The sequence below is a fragment of the Strix uralensis genome, chromosome 3 (assembly GCF_047716275.1).
Source record: "Strix uralensis isolate ZFMK-TIS-50842 chromosome 3, bStrUra1, whole genome shotgun sequence".
Lineage (NCBI taxonomy): Eukaryota > Metazoa > Chordata > Aves > Strigiformes > Strigidae > Strix > Strix uralensis.
Window position 1 is genome coordinate 125127418 of NC_133974.1, and position 13702 is coordinate 125141119.

The window sequence follows — 13702 nt, forward strand, 5'->3', positions numbered from 1 at the left end:
AATTTAAGAGCTGCATCAGGTTTTGTTAATGGCCAGACGAAGTTTTTCAATTCTCATCAAAAGTGCTGCTAAAGCTTTATTAGGGAAACTTGATACGCTCATACTCAGATTGCAGAACTATGAGGTAGGACAGTGACTACTCATAAACTTCTTCATCAAGTGTTATGTTCAGTGTTGAGTCCCATCAGATCTAGTTGAACTAATTGAGGGAGCTGAAGGTACTGTAGGTCATAACAAATTGATCCTTTGAAAGATACCAGCCACAACATAGATGAATGCTAGCCCCAATAACATTGTTAGGAACCTCAAAGTCCCCTGCAGAAAAGACTAATCCCCAATCTCACAAGACTTCAGAGGTCCTTGTAGAAATTTGCAGAGTTTTGTCCTCACAGACCCTTCAATACAGCTCTCTGAAGATGATAATCCAGTCGAGTCATGCTAAACAGTCATGAATCCCCAGGGACTGAAAAAGGTAAGGGGTGACACTGCTTTGCCTCCTAACTCCCTCAGCACTGTATTGGCACAGAATCCTGAGAGTTTTCTGAAGATCCTATGGTGAGGAAGGTTGTGTCAATGAGGCAAAACAAGGAGAAAACCAGCAAAATTCACAAGCAAAAATGATCTCTAAATGTGCTCTAGAAGGCACCACCTGAGTATCACCTAGAGACAGAGTGACAGAGTGCAGTAGGAAAGGAGCAGTGTAGATGTGGAACTTCACCTTTACTGTTAAGCCAGGAGGGCTGTATCATGGCATACTGAGATCATTACTCTGGTGGGTTGAGGGCTTGCTGAGCAACAGCTCCTTCCATTTGTAATGAATGACACAGACCCTTCTTCCTACCCAGAGACCATACACCATCATCTCCTGGCAATTACAGCAAATACCTACATGGGATGGAGATACTGTAGAAGGCTGTATATATCCTCTTGTTTGCAATCCTTGGGAATTCCACAGAAGCTAGAGGAAACAAGCCATCCATCGGAAGCTTCCTCAGAATATATACAACATCGCACTGGCAAAGGCTAATCACAATGGGAAATTCTGCATTGGGCTAATGCCGCTTTTATACTAGATGTAGAAAACCACTATGTGACAATCACACTGTACTGTGAGAAAGTGATTCTATTTGTACACATTTTCTTCTACTGCATGTTTGAAGCTGTTTAAAAATAGTTTTGGTGATTATTTTTGGATATGTAAACCAACAAAATACCTCAATTTTATTTCAGCTGTGAAGTAAAAGATTGATTCCCCATCTGTATTTTTGTCCCTATTTCTGTATTTTTCCCATTACTGGTAAAGTTTCCCCCACTTCACCTGTTAATTTCAACAATAGATCAGTTGTAGATGCTTGAAGTTTGTGAAGAAGATGTCTTCTTTGCCCCAGTGGGGAAAAAGCAGCATTGTGATTTCTCAGTGTTAGTAACGTGTAGTTTGTGTTTGCCCAATGAATATCATCAGACAGCATCATATGGATGCCGGTATTTATAAGTTCTGTACCTTGAGGGTATCTTAGGAAACAACGGGCAATGCTGTAGCTCTTCCTCAGGCCAGTGTGAACAAGAGGAAACACTGGAATCCTTCTTCCCCTTGGTGGGTGAAGGAGTCCCACGTGATGTACCACACTGGGACACCTGTTTCTGGCCAAAGCCTAAGCGATTTTCTGCCTCCCTCTTGCTACAGCCTTATTGCTCTCTTCTCTTCTACCGCACACTTGGAGCGATTAAGCAGATTGTGAGATAGAGCCGGAGAGGACTTTCCTCAAGGAATAACATTCGTGACAAGAAGGCATAATACGTTAGCTTAAGTAGAAAAGGAATTGCACTCTCCAGGTGAGGTTCCTAAGAGTTGGAGTGGGGAGTCCTTTCCTCCCTAAAGCTAATCTCCCTGCTGTGTCTTCCAGGCACTAATTTGCAGCCCTCCTCACAGAACCTGTTTAAGGGAGGGGAAAAGATGAATTAAGGTTAACCTCTTGATCGCTGGAGAACAGGCAGTGCACCATCATTTTATCATGCACATCTATGTATCTGAAGCTTTTCAACATGCTTTCTATGAAGGATTTTCCATTAAAATACATTGGTTTGTAATGTCGCTTCTGAGGCTATGCTTTAATTTAGACAAATAAGTACATGTTAAAATATGTGTATCTTGAATAGTTATCATGTATATCTTTTTCTGGCACATTTTTCTTTTCAATTATGGATTAAATATACATTCTTAGTACTTCGAGGAGAAATTGGAAACCAAACAGAAACTGGCTATACGACTAGCTAAAAAGAATGTCTGCTTCATTATTTTGTTTTTCCAAAGTTATAACTATACAGACATTTGCTTTAGCCTGCAACCAAAAAATGTAAAGTAGCTTTTTCATTTGATTGACCTGCAGAACGGAATCATGGCCTTAAAGCTGTCATTTCTTTGCTGTTTCACAAAGATTTCAAATTTTTTTCCTTTAATCAACGTTAAACTTCAGTCCTATTATGAATCCTATTCATAAAACTGTGAAGTTAGCTCATTATTTTCAGATCTGTACTGAGCAAAAAAAAAAGGGGGAAAAAAAGACTATCCAAGAAATGCTCTTCACAAACCAAGAGAGCTGGAAATAACAACACAGATACTTCATAAATTATTATAAATGGAATTGCGTTAAAATAAGGTGGAGGTTTCAAACAAGAATGACAAGTTTGCATTACTTAGGCAAACAGTATTAAATCAGTCAAGAATGTCCAGGTCTTTTAAAACTAGCTTTAATAGAAGATACTTGTTATTTTGAGTCTCTTTGGCATGGAAGTTGTGTTGTTTTTATTCTACAGGAACAATCAGAGAGATTTCTGTACAGCATGAGACCGACCTCAAGCTCAACGTCTGTTTTATAAGCATGTTTTGTTGTGGGAAGACCTCTTGCTATTACTAGCACACGTATGTTTTATCAGCTCCTCAAACAAACAAACAAACAAAAACCCAGGCAAAACACCCTCCCTTTTGTTCTTGTGCTACAATTACAAGGTACAATATTTGCTTTCTAAAATGGCATCTACAGGGTACTGGTCTTGAAGTGAGTGTCTTCCCACCCCTCCCTCCACCTTGTTATTATTGCTTGCTTCACAATAACTCCAGCAATCAAGACTTATATGTCTCTTGAAAAAGAGAGATAAGGAAATCTGCCTGTAAACCATGAAGTTCAGCCATTTGTTTGGTCAAAGTGACAGCCAACAGAAATATGACCTTCAAGATTAAAACTCTCAAACTGTGATTAACTATATAGGACAGATAGGAAAACACTTCCCTGCAAGCTGTTTAGCACATACAATATTAAGTTCAAATTCTCATATAATAAAATAATAATTATATGCACTTATGCGACCTTTCTACAACTATTCTACAAAAATTTAAAAAGATAGCTATTAGTATGTCTGTTGTATGGACAAGGAAACAAAGGGGAAATGTGAGTGATATGACAAGGTCATGCAGGTCAAAAATAGTCGAGGCAGAGAAGAATCCAAACCTGCCTTCCATGGTGGACTGGCAGACCTGTTGTCTGCTTGTATTTTGAGAATATGACTTAACTGAAAAGATGACAGGAAAGCATTTTATTTTTAAATAAAATATGTAAGTAATACAAAAATAGAATGTTATTTATTAACTTCAGAGAGGCTATTCTTTTTATTGGCATAAATAAAAAGAGAATCAAATGCCCAGGGTTTCCTCTCGGTGGATGTTCAGAAATAAGGTGATTTTAAATACTGTAGATTAAAATAATGTGCATGGATTGCAGCCCATGGAAAAGGGAAAAGAATTCTCTTCAGTTTATATGAGAGGTTCTACAAATATATCAAAAGGCAGACTTTTGTCATCTGTGTTCCACAACACCGAAACTGAATGTGGTCACCTAAAGGTAGAGATAGATTATTCAGGCTGAAAATGGTCAACTTCAAAATATTTGTAATATTTACCCATAATATTAAAACACGTCATAAGAAGTTCAGGAACGAGAAAAAAAAGTCATGTGGAGGGAGGAGGAAGGGAAGGGAGAGAGAGTTCATGCAAGCAAGAGAGAAATATAGTGCAGAAAAGATGGAAACATTTCTTTAGGGACTAGTTACAACCAACAAGCCTTCTTAGACATGCCCATCGACCATGTAAGCATATTCCTTGTGCTGGGCTGATAAAGGAGGGCTGCAGCAGTTTTTTTCCTTGTCTTCAGTAAGGGTACACAACATTTAGAAAATAATCTGCAGGGGAAGAGCCGTGGCACAAATAATATTTATAAGGCAATCCTTTTTAATGGAAGAAATTTCAGAGTCCTCCTCATCTCACAGTCCAATCAAGGGTGATATGCATTCAAAAAGTGAGTATTAAATATGCACTGAGCAAACAGAACAGGAAAAAATGAATATTGAAATAATTTACATGTAATCAAACTACACTGAAATTAAGTTTTAATTGTTCAGTATTCTGTGATGCATATGCAGATTTTAAAGTATTCAGAATATCAATCAAGTGTTTACTTACATCAAGCAATTGTATTTAAGCATACAAAACAGATGATGAAAATATGTTCAATCAGCTACAGCTCCCAACATTTACTGCAAGGTTTACATGATCACTTTTAATTCAGTTATTTCATTTAATATTTCAATTTAATAGCTCATTCTTTCATTCAATTTCTAGGCATCTTGCCCATTTCTTAAACACAATAATAATAATTATTCATAAAAGGAGCTGTTTCCCATAAGTTCTCATATCAGCAATTTTTGGAACAGAAATGGTTTTCATGCTTTTTTTTTTCCTCAAAAAATGTTGTTATTATGTGAAATATTTTCCTTTTAAATTAGACAATATTAAAGAATGGCATCTGTAAAATGACTCTGCACTCTGTTTCAATGGAATTCTGAGCCAGAATAATTTGAGATTATCAGGTTAAAGAATGTAAAAAGTGTGTGGCTAGGTTGCTAAGTGGTTGATTAAAATGTGGACAGATTGGTTTTCAACCAACTGTTGAACATAACACCACTGATTTAGGCATGTAGCTGTATTCCAGAACACTGCTCCAGAGACCATTTAAAAAATCTTGGTCCAGGGCTTAAGGTCTTATATATTTCACATGAATATAGATGTGTAATGAAGTCAGGTATAGATGGTGTAACATCAGCACATCACTAAAATGACAACCCTGAAATTCTATTGAACTTCAAGGAAATATTTTAAAGTAAAATTTCAGTGAATTCTGAAGACTTAGATTTCTATGTAACCTTTCATATAGAAAATATAGTATTAGTCAAAGACCATATCCTGCACTTTATAGCGAATGCTGAAATATTGACACTTTACTTAAGAGTTCCTGGAGAGGAATAAATACATCAAGATCTTACATTTCATCAAAAAAACCAAAACACTTTAAATGAAAGTCAACCCAAAACTGATACAATTTTACCCTAATGAGTTCAGTAGGACACCCTTCTTTAAATAAGACAGTTGCAGAGAAAATCAGACCACTGAATGCAGCCCGAAGACCAGGAACTCTCCAAAGAACCTATCTTTCTCTCTTTCCCCAAACTGTAGGTTTGTGTTTCGAAATTTCTGAATAATGAACTGTCTGGAAAATAGACTATCCCCGATAATACTGATCTACTTTGGCAAAAATCAATTAATCGCTGGGTATTTACTCCAGCTAGACTATTTCAACAACAGTTTATGTGCAAAGGCATACCAAAAGTTTCACGTACCACAATCACAAATTTAAACCATAACTGCTGTTTTTTAAAAGAAGATATTCTGTGAGCAACAGAGTATTGTTGATTAGCTTCCTATGCTTCCTCCTAGACCGGTCTCAGCACAGTAACTCTACCTGTTCTCTATGTGCCCTGCCAAAATACACTCCAGACAATATACTGTCCTCCTCCCAGCTGGGTATACTCAGCTCCCTCCCAAAAACGGTTTGAGCAAGATGCAACATAGACTGTGCTTCGTGTTAAGCCGCGCATGTCTTGATTGGCAGAACATATATCTGCTGAACTTTCACTGTAGCTTTCTGGGATGCAGATAGCTCCTGTATCCTATTTAAGCCTAACTGTTTGTTGATTTTCACAAAACTGACAGGCATTTGCTTATTTCTGAGACTTCTACCTCTGAAAAGTCGGTTGAGATTCATCAATGATTCTGTAAGTTAGTAGGGAACTGACGGAAGAATCAATGGATGCATTGGTAAGTTACGACCTCTGAGATGCTAGTGGCATTATTTTGTCAACCTCCTGCTGTTATGCTACTAGTTTCTAAGATTATGAGCTCTTTTGAACAGGACACACAAACCTCTGAGGAGGGTCTACAACCCTGTTGCCTTCTAAGACACTCTCATACTGACAAAGTGCTGCAGAGCACACCAACGGCTAATGGAGAAACAGCCACTGGGTCTATATGCATGTGAGTCAAGGGGATAATCTTCTAAATTGTACTTTAGATGCAGAAGCTCTAAAGGTTGCCCAGGTATAATCTATACATCCCTTTAGGCCCAAATTTAACAAAGCATTAATGTATGGGTTTATGACCTATAATTTTCTGTGGGTCCTAAATACAGGCATGTTAAGTGAAGGGCTGGATTTGGGGCCTGAGTGACTCGTTCAAAAAGAAAGCCCTTATGGAGCCTTTCAAAGGTCATACACAAATAGGTCTCAAGTAAAAGGTACTGAATAACCATGAGAAAATCTGAAATGGACACAAATATCTCAAGCCACCCAAAATTTCTGTTACTTGAAGTATACTGTCAAATTACATATCTCTGAACTAAAGGAAGTCCACCTATAACTTTATAGATTGTTGGGTGTAGAACTGAATGCCCTTCACATCAAAGGGTACCCTCTGGTATGAAGCAAGAAAACAAACCAACCAAATTAAAAAAACAGGAGGAAAGAGAAAGCTAATAAGGGGAGCCAGACAGTATGGCTCCCTGACCAGAGAAAGCCCTTGAGGGTTGTACCTGGCTGTGAATCTTGAAGATGTTCCCAACCCCCCCAAAAAAATAATCTTACCATGTGATTCCTATCTTCTAGGATGATATGCTACTTTAGGAAACCTAAACATATTCTTGTGTGAAATAGTTCAGATGACTACGTTAAACATCCATGCTGCTTCTCAGGACAGACTTTCTATGTTGAAAGGAAAGCTGTTTACGCATTTTTGAGTCAGATTTTCAAGTGAACCAAATTAATTTTTGAATGAAGTAGTTTAGTAAGAAGGGATCATTTAAAATTTTAAAATACATATTTAGTAAGAAATATTCTAGAAAAAATAGTAGTTTTAGCTATAAAGAAAGCTACGTCATTTATTTGTTGACCTTTGCTCAAACTAACTATAAACCAGCACTAGTTCAACACTACAGAACCCTCTTATATCTACACCAAAGAAATATTAGTTTAAAGATTCTGATCCTATGAATATTTATGTCACATGTTTCCCATGTGATGTTGGTCCATCATGTTAGCCTGGGTTCTTGTAGAATGGGCCACTGAAGAGGATGACTGTTGGAAGCAACAGTGATATTTTCCTACTGTGTAGTACAATTCTTTCACATCTGCCAAGTGCTCTGAGATTTTCAGTAGTAGGTGCTATAAAAGTCTGGATAACAGCAATTTATTACTATTATAAATTATTATTATATAAATTGAAACTACGATGGTTTAGTTCTTTTTAAACTAGATTCAGTCTTTTCTCTTGTAATGTGCACTTCCTTTGAATTTCCCACACTCTGTATTTCCTTTTTCATACTCATTTTCCTTCAAGAGAATATATTTTGTTGCCATAGCAATATTTCCCTACCTTGCAATTTTATCATAGTGGCTTTCTGTCAGGTTTCTCTAAGCTGCAACTAACACCCACCCAGCAAACACAGCCTCCCCCCACCCGCAAACCTCTCTGTTCCCCCAACCTCTTACTACTTAGTAACTTCTCAACAGTCTATCTTTATCTTTAAATACAGACACACTCCAACATACTCTTCCAAAGTACTCTGGGCTAAAAACAGGTGTTAATTAAAAATGCTGATAAGAGTCAGTGACACCTGTTGTTTCACATTTATTTTACTCAACCCTGTCTGTTAAATCCTAGCCTTTATTGCATTAATTCGCTTCTGCTTTTCTTCTTTTTCAGCTTTATCCCTCTCACTCTGGTGATCATGTAAACTTAACAGTATGTCTTGAAAGCTGGATTTTATTGAGCAAACATATCAGCATGTCTACACACTAAAGACAGCTCTATAACAGAGGCCCAGTATCATCGCTATGGTTAAGGATGAGTTGCTGCCTCTATAATAAATCCCTATTGTATATGTGTGATATCTCTGCAATTTCCAACCGCAGCAGATGGAAATTTGGTATTAAAGATGAACAGGCCCTTTTCCTCCTTGACTTTCCATGAGGTACAGGGCCAACTCTCCCTCATGCCTAACATCGGATAAGATGCAGTTTTTTTAGTGCTAAGACTTCTCAATATTTTCTAAAGCTGGCTGCCTAACAGTAAATATCTAACTACAAAGTCAGGGTACATGGCCAAATTTTGAATCACTTATTGAGGTCCATTACAGTATATTTACTTTTTCTATCTAGGTTTGTCAATAGCCAGTATTATTTCTTTATACTAAAATAATGCAGTGGTAGTGCTCATAAAATTCCCTCAGAGAAGAACTCCATAACAGCAAATATAGCCACAGGAGAGACAGACAAGAACTTCTCTAGAACTCTGATCGCACGAATTTTGGCACATTTTTGAGAGCAAATGGAAAACTAATGAGTATTTTAGCTTTTTCTGCACAGCATCATGTACAAGAACGCAGAACGTAAGATGACCATTTGCTCAGATCGAAGGTACATCTAACCTAATACGTTGCCAACAGCTAGGCGCCTGGGAAACAACATAAGAACAGGGCAAGCATATGGTGATACTTCGCTAAGTAGCCTCCTAGTCTCCAACAATTTGTGGTTCAGGGATTTGCTGAGCCAAAGGTGGTTTCTATGCTGGTATTCCTCAGTGAATTTCTCTTCCCTGAACTCTGCCTTTTAACTCATATACAATTTTATCATCCACAACATCCTGTGGTAAGGAACTTCATATTTTAATTATATGTTATGTGAAGAATCACTATATTTTGGAACTGCCACATGTTAGCTTCACTTGATGACCCCTAGTTTTTGTATTAGGAGAAGCAGTGAGCAGTCATCTACTGTGCTTTTTCTCCCTAACACTCACAAATTAATAGATCTCTATCTCAGTTGCCTCCTCTTTAGGTCGAGGAGTTCTAGTCTATTTAGTCATTCCTTTCACTAAAGCTGTTTCATGCCTTTAATCATTGTGGCTGCCCTTCCTAAAGCTTTTTGAGTTCTACTATATCCTTTTACAGATTATGGGACTCCAAAACTACACACAAAATTCAGGTGAACTGAAGTTCAGTGTTTTGTTGTCTATTCCTTTTCTACGAATTCCTGGCATCCAATTTGCTTTTTCTACTTGTGCTGAGCACTAAATTGACTATTTCATAGCTGTAGAGTTTTAAGACCAAATTCTTCTTCCAGAGTAATGGTGAGCTCAGACTCTATCATTTTATACATTAAGTTAGGAGTCACCCCTGCCATGTGCTTCACTTTGAATTAATTTACATTTAACTTTATCTTCAATTTTGACACTGTTGCTGAGTCCTGTGAAGCCCTTTTGCTGTTCTTCGAAGCAGGCCCTATCTTTACTAGTCTTAATAATTTAGTATCATTAGCAAATGCTGGCACTTTGCTATTTGCTCCTTTGCCAGGCTACTTATAAGTATAGATCTGCTATACTTATAATTTCCATTGGTGACCTCCATTGACAACTGACCATTTACTCTTACTCTGTTTCTTACCTTTTAATGAATTGCTTATCTATGAAAAGGGAGCTTCCTTCTTATCCTGTGGCAGCTTAGTTTCTTTAAGGCATTTTGATGGGAGACCTTCCAAAAAGGTCTTCAATGGTCAAAATTTCATCAGTAGCAACTGGATATCCATTACTGACATGATTGCTGACATCAAAGAATTTGGAGTTTTGAGACATGACTTGCCTTTGGAGAAATCCTGTTGAGTCTCCCTCAATACAATGCATTTGTCTGTATGTTCACAATTATTTTAAATATAGTTTTTACTAATTTCACTGGTACAGAGGTTGGACTTATAGGGCTATAGTTCTTCAAGGCCTCTCCAGACTGTGTTTTGAAAACTGACATATTTTCCATGTTCCTGTCCTCAGGTTCTAATGTCATTCTAAGTAAAAGGTTGTACACCACAGTGTGTATTTCAGCTATTTGATGCTTGACTTCCTTTAGAAATTCTAGATTAATTTTATCTAGTGCTGGTCATATTTTACTGTTTATCTATCTATAGTATAACTTCTTTTACTTATCAGTGTAAACTAAGAAATATCCCCATCCTCTCCCATTCTGGCCAACTGGTCAAAAGGGGATTTTTAAAGAGATCTGCATGCTTACCTGTTTTTTGTGACTTTCTGTAAACCTTTCTTCACATATTTTTGTTGTCTTTGTGCCTTTCTCCTTCTATTACAGAAACTATATGTGGGCATCTAAGATCTTTCTGTTAACTGGCCAGTAATAATGTGATACAGGAGCTAGACATTTACAGTGCAAATCATTCCATTTATCTTCAAACAGCTCACCTTTACAAGGCTAATTTAAGCTAATCAGGTAGGCTCCCTTTATAATTAATTTATAGGGATAGGCACTGATGTTTGATTCTTCACGCTTATCTTAGACATCTCCCTTCAATGGGATTACTCATCCTTTAGGTGCCCATGTCTCTATACGAACTTCAGAGGAAGCCCAGATGAATGTGTAGGACATCTAAATTCTACATTATTAAGTCAGGAGAGGTGAAGTGCAGCCCCAAGACACTACATCCACTTATTGGACAATTGACTATTTCTGACTTCTGTTCTAAATTTTACTTATGGTATCCTCTCCTTAGCAGGCTCTTCAGTTCTGAAGAACCATAAAAAGGAGCTCTGCATTTGAAGATAGGAAGCTTAGGGGTGCCTGACTGCTCAGTTAGCTCTTCCTGGAGGGTATTGAATGGAAGTGGGAGAAAAGTCAGAAAAACAAAGCTCTTTAGGGAGGAAAACAAACAATTTTTCGCACACAACAAATGGATTACAGATTGCCAAGCCACGTTCTGTTCTGATCCGATGAACTGAGTTCAGGACAGAATATTGTCAGATAGTCCATACACAGAAAAGTGAAGTGTAATGGTGGGGATCAGGAAGACTCTGAAGATGAATGGAGAAAAAGTGTCTTGGTAAAGAGATGAGACATGAATCAATCTCGAAAGACTGCAAGGAAAAAAAAAACATCTTAAATTCAGGTTCTTGGTCAGGACCTCAAGAAGATATTTTTGAGTGTCACTTCAGAAGGAGATACCATTAGTGACTAGGTAGAGTTGATGGGGAGGAAGTAACTGATGACCTGCAAAGGAAAGCTGAGGCTGACTGACTGCAGCTGCGCAAGGAGAAGATGTGTTGTTAAGAACTTATTCTTGAGTTTTTGTCCATGAATATAGTATATTTGCACTGTTTCTGCACTCGATGTATGCCCAAAGCCCCTCAGATTTCAGGTGAATTGCACAGCTGGTACAGCAGGAAAAAGTCACCTTACGAGGGCAGATTATCAGTTACACAACACAACAAAACAATGGTCCCTACGTGGGCTCAGCTTCTAAAAGTAGCAATATCAAAGTCAGATTAACCAGCACGTGGGAATAGCCTTGGCACAAAGAACATTAGTCCAACGTAGCTATTCTGTGCTCCTTTTTTCTGGTGCAGCCCCATGGCATTATGGGCCACCAAACAGCCATTTGTTGGTGACTCTGGGAAAAGGCTCCATATTAGAGTAGCTCTGGGACCGCTCTAAGTGTTGGGAGGGGCCATTTTTCCCATGCTCCAAGCAATGTCTCCCATTTGGTTCAGCAGAAAATCTTGCCCAAATCTCTGACAGAGATTTCTTGTGGTTTATCTTCATGGGATTTTATTCTCAAGCAATTATGTCATGTAATTTGGTTCCCACCCCCCCATCCCCACCCCAATATTTTGCTCAGTATTTCTTACATTGTAATCACCACTAGAGAATTAAATCCTGGAGCCATTCCTGTGGCATCAAAGCATCTGACTGAAATTGAAAATTGTTGTGGAGCTGGTTCAAGAAAAAAAATCATTAACAACACAGGACTGAAGCAAAGACATTCTAAACTTTTCCGGAGGTATTTAACCTCTTTAACTGCAAAAATAATCTAGTTCCATTAAATAGATCCCTTTTTTTCTTGTTTCTAAAACAGGTCAAGAAGCATGACCAGGAGAATCTTTTCATGTGCAGTTCCATCACAGCAATTGAAATGCTCATTTATCAGTGCCGTGGTAATATGAAAACCTTTGGTTTTGATCGTTTTCACAAGATGACAAAAAATGACTCTTCAAAGTCCTCTCCAGAAGGTGCTACTTTAGTCAGAATGCTGCTACTGAACTTACTCCCATAGAGATGAATTCTGTTCATGTGGCCACCACAGAGAACCTGACTGACATCAGTGGTCATTTTATCTGAAGGCATAGTTTAATGCCTAATAGGTTACCTTATGAATATAAAAGACATTCTTAGTCCTGAACCATGTCATCATTAATGTTTATACATATTTTGTGACACACTATGTACCAATATAATTATAGATTCTACTTTTAGGGTGCTCTTAAAAAGAATCATAAAAGCTCTTTGCTCACTCTGTCCCTCAGTTCCATATAGTTGGCAGCAGATGGGATTGGGAACTATTCCTATAGAGTTGAGGCATTTTTTTCACCTTTGATTTAGGGCCCTATTTAGGATGGAATACTCACAGTGAATATCTACTTTGCAGATTGCAGTGTAGTGATATGGGAACCTGCTTACCAAGGGGTAGTTAGTACTGCATAAGTGATGTACCTGCAGGGCGAAAGAGCTTTATTTTAGCTTTTCAAAGGCTATCCTGCACTTAAGTGATAACTGACTGTGTCAAGGCATCATGTCAGGTAGTATAGCAGTACACTTCAGAACTCTTGAATAGTGAAGTGATTTATAAAAATCAGTACTGGCTGGAAGCAGCCCTCCCGTGATGCTAATGACCACCTACTTTCTCATCTCCTTTATGAGTGTTTATTTACAAAGAGTTCTATCAAGTTCTGTGTGTAAAGTCATACCACTTCGTGAATGTTCTGCCCAACAGGTACCTAATTTTTTCTTTGCATCATTAACCGGTAGCATCTTACACCAAACACTGGGAAGAGTACACAACATTTGTGAGATTTGTGAAGGAGTAAAACCAGTAACAGTAAAACCGTGGTGGAGGGTTTCATTTTTGGATTCAGATGAAGGAGAATATTTCATGAATCCATCCAAAATTCTACTAATGAATGTGATCAGAGCTGCATTTTGCTCTTGAAAGAAGCAAATGCACTATCTTGTTATTTACAACAGAGCTTTGCTTTGTAGGTAAACATACTTGTACTATGGGAAAAAAACCCAGTGACATTCTCTTAATGGAATTATCAGATGGAAAGGTCCAAACAGTTTTGAATCTTAGTATTTTTCCACGTGAAAAAAAAAAAAGGAAAAGAGATCCTTAAATTGTGTATTCACAAACACAAGAGCTGAATTACAAA

General features: G+C 37.8%; 1 protein-coding gene across 4 annotated transcripts in view; it reads right to left on the reverse strand.

Annotated features, from left to right (window-relative positions):
* The window catches only part of WDPCP (WD repeat containing planar cell polarity effector), a 157312-nt gene that overhangs the window by 47452 nt on the left and 96158 nt on the right, over nt 1–13702 (reverse strand). The gene's annotated exons all lie outside the window — the stretch shown is intronic.